Below are 7849 nucleotides of genomic sequence, written 5' to 3'. Positions count from 1 at the left end.
AACCTTAGATAACTAATGAAGGAGCATAAAAATGCAAATTACTGCAGCTAATTGGCTGTGTCTTCTTACACCTCCTGAATTATTAATTTATGACCAAGTAAATCTGCCCCTTTTAAGTAATATAATAAAGAACAACATTGGGTTCCGCACTGTTGAATGGATAGTGTTTGTTCCCTTAATTTTATGGTGAGTTGCTCTTTTTGTTTGCACTAGCAAGATGCTTGCAGTGTTCTGTGAAACTGGAGGTCCAGCACTCTTCTCATGCAGAATGACATCATTATATTTCTAATTTCTAAGTCCTGACTGGAAAAAAAAGACAAGAGATGATGCCAGTATTGTAATAATGCTAATTACATCTAGTGCCATTGGCACTAATGTTTAATCTGAGAGCAGACAAATAATCCCCCAAACACTTGCCAATATGTGAGTAATTCCACCACATTTCAGTGTGGTAACCATCAATAGTGGCTGTCCAGGGGCCTGAAGAAATTAAAATAATAATAAAAAAAAATAACAGGGTCAATGTACCTTTTTTTTTTTTTTTTTTTTTTTCTGGATGTTATTTCTTCTCTCATGTAGAAAGCTTGGGAAGATTTGGAGGAACTGCTCATCTTATCTGGAATTTCTAGACCTGTGATACCCTTTTTTGTACATGAGCACAACTGTGCAAGTTCTAGATATGATATCTGGCAGGGCTGTAAATTCACTATTTACACACAGTCATAGTGAGTTCCTCGCATGGAATTGTGTATACTCACTGAGACTGTTCAGGGCATGAACAGTGTATCTAATATTTTTTAAAAGGGCCAAACTTACTGAATTTGCCTTATATAGCCCAGATGCTCTGTGGTTATCTATCGAATCTTGGATTCACACATTTAAGAAGGACTTAAAAATTAATCTCAATTGTATGCTTTACTTTTTCCCTGATAGCTTCACATATATCCTGATAATGTGTCTAAAGTCCCAATTTTTCAGTTTAAAAAAGGTGCATTCCAACCCACTGCACTGGGCACTATTTCATAGGTAATGCATCTGTGACCAAGATTAGAAGACTTTGATCTGTGGGAAGGATTGTTGTTTTAGAGGACACAGGCTGCAGGTGGGAATGCCTGTCTGCTTCTCCCCCTGGGAGGAGGAATGTTTATTTTACAAAAATCTGCCTTTTGAGATGAAATTTCTCATTCTGCATTTTAGCCCCCAAATGACTTCTGTTTGAAAATGTAGTCAAAACAGATTAAAAGATTTTATCGGCTTGCTCATATGTTGCTTACTCCAGAACACAATGCCATCGCCCTGCCAAGGAATCCAGTGCTCTGTCCCAGCTGTGAGGGCATGCACACTGGCTACCACAGGGAGGCAGGTCCTGAGGAAATCTTTGCTCAGGTTTCAGTGATCTTGCCAGACTGAAGCTTCAGTTGTGAAGACAACAGCAGGGAATAACAAGTCCAGGGAAGTTCTAGAGTAAGAGGGAGTTAAACAAAACATGATGAATATACAACCTGGTTTATTTTTATTTTGTTTCTTTTAGGAGTTTCATAATATGATTGCATAAAAGTTTGGCCTAGCTCTCATTTCTTAGCATCCAAATACATCACTAGTATGAACACATTTCCTAGGTGGAACAGTAACCTATCTCCAATTTATAGAGGTGTAATCGAGACATGCAGGGTGGAGTAAAATAGCTGCCCAAGCCTGCCTATGAAATCTCAGGTTGGAATTTGGACTGCCGTCCCAGTTCCTGCACAAGCCACTAAGATTGTCTGCAGTCTGGATTTCCATAGAGTATTTCCTAAATAAAAAGCATGAATAGAAGCCTGGCTCTGGGATAGCAAAGACCCTTTGGCTTTTGAAGTACCAGAAATTCAGTGGACATAGCATACCAGTTTTTGATCTGCAGATTTCTCTGTGTGTTTCACTGAGAAGTTCTCTGTAAAGGATCTCTGGAATATTATAGTTCAGGATCAGGCTCAAACTTACTATTATTGAAAGGGGTGTATTACGCATGGGGCTTATAGAATGCATTACTTAAAACATTAATGAAACGTTATAGCTGCCACAGCAAAGCCAAAGGGAGCAGTGGAGAAGATACCTCATATATTACCAAGAAGAGCAAAGAAAAAAACACCCCTGGGTAAGTATTTCAGTAAGGTTCTATAGGTGGTTATTAAAAGCATTTAGGCACATAAGGATTTGGGCTAGAGAAATGTATGGGGAGTGTGGCATTTACCTAAAACTTGCTGATAGTGTCTGCCTCTGCCATCTCCGAACACCTGGAATTTGCTTCTCCCTTAACTGGGAAGGGAAGAGTAACAGATGTGTTTATGCTCTAGGAGTTATTGAAGAAACAGAAAAAAGACCAAAGAGAGATAATAAGTATCTGCAGATCCACAGAGAGAATGAAGAGGAGTACAGGGACTAGTCATTTTCGTTTGTCAACAGGCCAAAAACTAAAGGGCTTAGCCTGCAGCAAATTAGATTAAATATCAAGGAAAAATATGAATTAGTCATGAAGGGAATATTTTAGAATCCACATCATTGAGACTATTTAAGGCTAGACTTCCTAAAGCACAGCTGGAGATGGTTTAAGGTCAGTTTAAGTCTCCCATCACAAAAAGGGCACAGTGGAGCTCGCTGGGAATAGGCTCCGCTCACGTTCCAGGCACGGGCGGCCTTTGAACCTCAGCGAGGGCCTTCCTCTGCCTTCGGGGAAGCGACAGCCCAGTAGAGTACCCTCTCTGCTCCCTCAAGGTTTAGCTTATTAGCTGTAAGCTTCTTAACTGCCTCCTTGCTAGCTTCCGAGGAAAAGCAGACCCCTGGAAATGACGCTTCTCCCTGCCTTGTTGGGAAGGAGAAGTCCACTCAGAAAGGCCTGGCATTTTCTGCAAGATGTACAGCGAGTCACAAACTGAGCTTCTTGAAGCATGGGCTTTTGGAAATGAAGACAGAATTTATTACCCCCCAAAGGAAAGAAACCCAGTGTAGCTGACTGAGAAGCAGTGACACACTGCCCGTTCCCCTGGGCGAGCCACGTCATTTCTTCCCGAGCTCGCTGCCTCATGCCTAAGGTGATGGTCCTTCTCTGTGCCACACCACCACCTCCTCAGGTGCTCGCCAGCCACATGCACCGCAGCGTTACAAACCGAGCCCACGAAGCGCACGGCTTTCATCAGGCCAGGGGCTGCTCCGTGCTGGAGAGCTCCACCTGACCCCTTGCCGGGCCGTGCCGGGCCGTGCCGAGCCTTGCCGAGCCGTGCCGGGCCGGGCAGGCCGCGATCTGCTGGTCCAAGGCTGCCCTCTAGCGCCAGCACCGGGATGCGGCGAGGAGCGGGTCCCTAACATGGCTGCCCCTTGGAGGTGGTTTGGGGCCGGCTCGTCGCGGGAGAAGGGGAATAATCCTGAAATGTCGCCTGGGTATCCGCATCTGCGTTGTTATTCGGCTTCTGTGGTACCCACCCCTGTGCCATTGAGCCCGGACTGGCCATGACTACTCCCGCTTTTTTGTCTGCTGTAGACTATTCATGTTCGTGTTAATTTGCCATAAAACGGTTGGCTACAGAAGATGCAAACTGGTGGACAACCCACACTTGCAATACTTGTGATTAGATAACTGAAAAATAAAACCAAACACTTTTAAGTTACTGACATAATTTTTGGTAAAACCATTGGTAGCTGTACAGCATGTTAACTACATTTGGACAGGACAGCTTGCTCTTCATAGTAGTGTCACTGTTGCTCAGCAACTTGTATACCTGGGACTGTGCAACCCAAAAGACAGTGATTTGGCCATGACTGATGCTAACAGGCTGAAGAGGAGCAAGGCAGTAAGGCAAAGATTTGTATTTCTTTTTTACCCTCACTTCCTTTCCGTTATCATTTAACCTCACAATTTATGTGAATTTTACTTTTAAAATTACAAAACACAGAAACCCTTATACTACTGGTCACTGACAGGTGGCTTCTGATGACAAAACTCATCTTCCCATCTCTTTTTAATCTCGAAGTCTCCTAAACTCTTAGTGGAATTAAAATGAGTTTCTCTACTTCATGTTAAATTTGTCAAGTGTAAGCCCATCGGGATCATCAGGGCAAAGAAGCCCATGTGATGTGCCATCTGTGGAATCTGCTAAATTTTCTGTTATGAGATTGTGCTCTCTGTATTTGGATTTTCTTTTCAAAAAAAAAAAAGATACTATTACCAGTTATGAGCAGTATAGACATAGAATTGAATGGTAGGTGCAGATCCAGTCAGGATTTTACATATAGGAAGATGGGGTTATAAATATTCTCAAGTGTCTCTAGCAAGTAAGTGACATATACCTGTCTGTCTGTCCATTGGTGATGAGCCTGGGGCTTTAAATTTCTTCTCAAAAGATTGGCCAGCACTGAATTCATTGTTCTTTTAATGACTGAGGAAGTTATTCACAACATGTCTTTAACCGCTTCTCTGGTAGGAATTTCCATTTAGCCTTGTTATCTTCATAGTCCATCCACTTCATTCCAGTTGTCACTTTACTCACTTTTGTGATTAAGGACTTCTACTGAAGTAGCCATCAATTGCAACGGAAGTGTTACTTAGAAGAACAGATCATTAGAGGGAGTAAATCATTTAGGAATTTATGAAGGCATGATATTTACACTGACTGAGAACTTGTTCCTGTCTGTGTATTGGTACCAAAACCTACCTAAAATGTTTTTATGGATTTCTTAAGAAGCACCTTCTGCCATTTGAACTAACATTAAAAAAATATTGATTTTGAGATATCAAACATTTTCATGTATTTCTTATATTTAGAAGCAGAATTTAATTGTTTCAAGAAGGTAAGAGCATCTTGGAGTAAGGGACCATCAAAATTAGTAATAATGATGATGAACATTAACATATTACTGTTGAATTAAAGCACATAGTTTGTTTTTTCCCAATTTTTGAAATAACTGAAACTCACATTAGTTTACTGTTTGATTTATTTGGAATAATAGAGGGAAGCTACAGCTTTTGTACAGAATCATGATAAGATTTATCTTTGTGTTGAATCATGTCAGAGCCCTAATTAACCAAATGGGTTATTAATCAAATGGCCCTAATAGAGGAAGAGACTTTAGCTGAATGACTTGCGTTACATCAGGGGAAACACTGAGACAGCTTCTTAAGATATTTTTCTTTGTCTTGTTCTAGATTTTCCTGAAGTATTAGGAGTCAGTTTAAGTGTCAAGAATTCCTTTTGCATGTGAAATTTATGGAAAAGTTACCGTTAGGGTAAAGCGACTCAGAACTGAGTTCAGAGCTTCTCATTGAACAAAATGTTTAATTTAATAATAAATAATATTTTCTTCTACTTCCATTTTAGTTATTTTGATAAGAAAAAAAATACAGATTTTTATTTTTATTATTATTATTTTTTTATTTCTTATAATTCTTTGGCATAGTTACTGACATAAATCCAAAGGGGAAAGCTAGGGAGACTAACCAATTTCATGCAACAAAATGATGTTCCTTTCAATTGCTTTGCAGATGCTCCATCTTGCAACCATGCATTTTATGGGAGACTCTGGAAGAATAGCAATATAACAAAACAAGGATACACATAATTTCTGGAAATTAAATCTTAACTGAATGTCTTTTCCTTGAAACTTCTCACTTCCAGGTGTCATTCAGAGCCCATGGTTCAGAAGAGTGCAACACCCACCTGACAAATACCAAAATCTTTGTTCAAATATTGTTCTTTTACTGAGTGATAACTTCATTAACTGAAGGCAAGTGCTTCTCGGGAAATTATGTCAATCTGTAGATATGCATAGGAAAGAGAGACTGAAGTCATTGACATTTTAGAGTATATTATATAGATGGAAGTGCTATAAAATTGTTGATAATGAATAGTATTTCTGGGAGAAAAGAATTAAATTGCTCTGTTATCTTTAGCAATTAGTTACTGTCATCAGATTTCTGTTCTTGAAGTGATTGCTTGTGAGTAGGCCCTAAACCATATACTAGTCAGACCTAGTTTTTATAGGATGAGGTCTGTTGTTGCAGGCCTGGTATCTTGAATGTTATTTGCTTGTTTTGGACATTTGGAATGCCATGTAAAGTTTGCTTTCGTCTTTTGAAATGTCTTGGCTCAAGACATTAAAAATAACATGTATATGCAAAGTTTTACCTTCAGATATTATGATTTAAAAATGCTGAGCAGTTCCATTTTGTGCCAGAGAGCTCAGTGCTTTAGAAAAATCAAATTACTTATTTTTCAACCCAAATTTTGACAGTTTCATTAAAAAACCCTGATGAATGTTCCAAAGCAATAAGATAATAGAAATTAATTATCGCCCTAACAGTTTACTTCAGAAAGAAATAATATGTATAATGAGAAATCTGTTCAAAAAAAATCCTACAGATAAAGGTACTTAAAAATGTGAAAATGATTAGAATACAGAAGGCCACCTGGAAGCATTTCTTAACAGAGATAGATAGGGCAAAAAGCAAGATGGTAAGAGAAAACACCACAGATTCAGTGGCAAGGCTCTAGTGCTTTTTCCTAAGCAAACAGGAATTCTACAAAAATTAATTCTGCTGAAGAAATAAAGAGGAGAAAAAGATGAGAATTCAACAATGTAAGAAACATGAAAAACAGATAACCAGAGATGCAAAAGGCCAGACAAAACTAAATCTTCAATAAAGTGAATTCAGAAAACCCACATGAAAACCTGTAATTTTGCTGGACTATTTAATATTAGAGAGTAAGAGTATTGAAATATGGTAAAAGATTTGTCTGAATGTTCATCCAATGGATGATTGTGGAATATACTTTTCTGAGACCATTTCTTTTTAAGGAAGAAAAATAAAGGATTTTACAAGGTCAGGGTGATGATACCTGGAGATATTGAAATAACGTTCAGATATTTTTAAGTTGGAGTGTGTTTCATTAGATAAATCATATCTTCTGTATAAAGAATCCCTGAACAAGGTTATAAAAATCTTGTGAAGAATGGGACGACATTTCCATTGAATTTTCTTTTCAAAAAATGCTTCATTCCTCATGAGAGGGATGGCTGTGGAGAATAGGTATTTGTGGAATGAGAGCTAAAGTACTGCCGTTGACTGAAAGACAGAAAACCTCTCTAAAGTGGGAATAAACAGTTAATTTTTACTATGGCCAAAGGTTAATGTTGAATTGCCTCAGGCTCCCTCTCTGAATACATGCATGTGTTTGCATGCATATTTCTTTTGAAGAGCAAGTGAACACTGAGATGAAAAATATGCAGTAGACAAAATGATCCAGGTTACTTTGGGTGAGAGATGACTGAAAAGCTCGGAAGGAAAAAAGCAAGCTAAAGTGTTATGCTAAAGCATAAACAGTGGAAGCTGAAAAACGTTGCTGAGTAATGCAAAGCAAGGCACACTGAAAGAATCACTTGAAAAAATATCCTCAGCTTCCCAGGAAAGAGTAAAAACAAGGTGTTACTGCCATTTTAAGAGGAGGTCAAAGTAAAAAGAATGATGTTAGAAATCTTAAGGGAAAAACAAACAAAGAAAAACCCTCTAGGATGAACCTATTCAACAAATTAACAATTACTCTCACTCTCAATTATGGGTGAAATTTTAGTGCTGGGGAAGTAAGTGGAAGAGAATATCTTGTTGACAACAACGGTGTCAAGAATTCACTTGTTTTCATTTATAGTCGTGCATTAATCACAAGAATATTAAAGATGAAGGCCAAGTTCATCTTGCAGCTGCGTTAATGCTGTGGTTGTTATAAATTTTACCCAGTGGACTACTGGTCCAGTCCAGAATTTATATTCTTCTGGGAAAGTAAGCATTTAATAAAACTCAACTGTTTAAAAATAAAATAATAAT

General features: G+C 38.5%; 1 long non-coding RNA gene across 1 annotated transcript; it reads right to left on the bottom strand.

Annotated features, from left to right (window-relative positions):
* Positions 1 to 1223: 1223 nt before the first annotated feature.
* On the bottom strand, positions 1224 to 3903 carry LOC121067739. Its single transcript, XR_005818428.1, has 3 exons — positions 3144 to 3903; positions 2231 to 2295; positions 1224 to 1459 (listed from the first exon to the last, which is right to left on the bottom strand). It is a non-coding gene; the product is annotated as an uncharacterized LOC121067739 (long non-coding RNA).
* Between the last annotated feature and the right edge of the window lie 3946 nt (positions 3904 to 7849).

This window comes from Cygnus olor, chromosome 3, assembly GCF_009769625.2.
Source record: "Cygnus olor isolate bCygOlo1 chromosome 3, bCygOlo1.pri.v2, whole genome shotgun sequence".
Classification (NCBI taxonomy): Eukaryota; Metazoa; Chordata; class Aves; order Anseriformes; family Anatidae; genus Cygnus; species Cygnus olor.
Note: the sequence above shows the minus strand (reverse complement) of the source record. Positions and strands in the feature narration are given on the sequence as shown.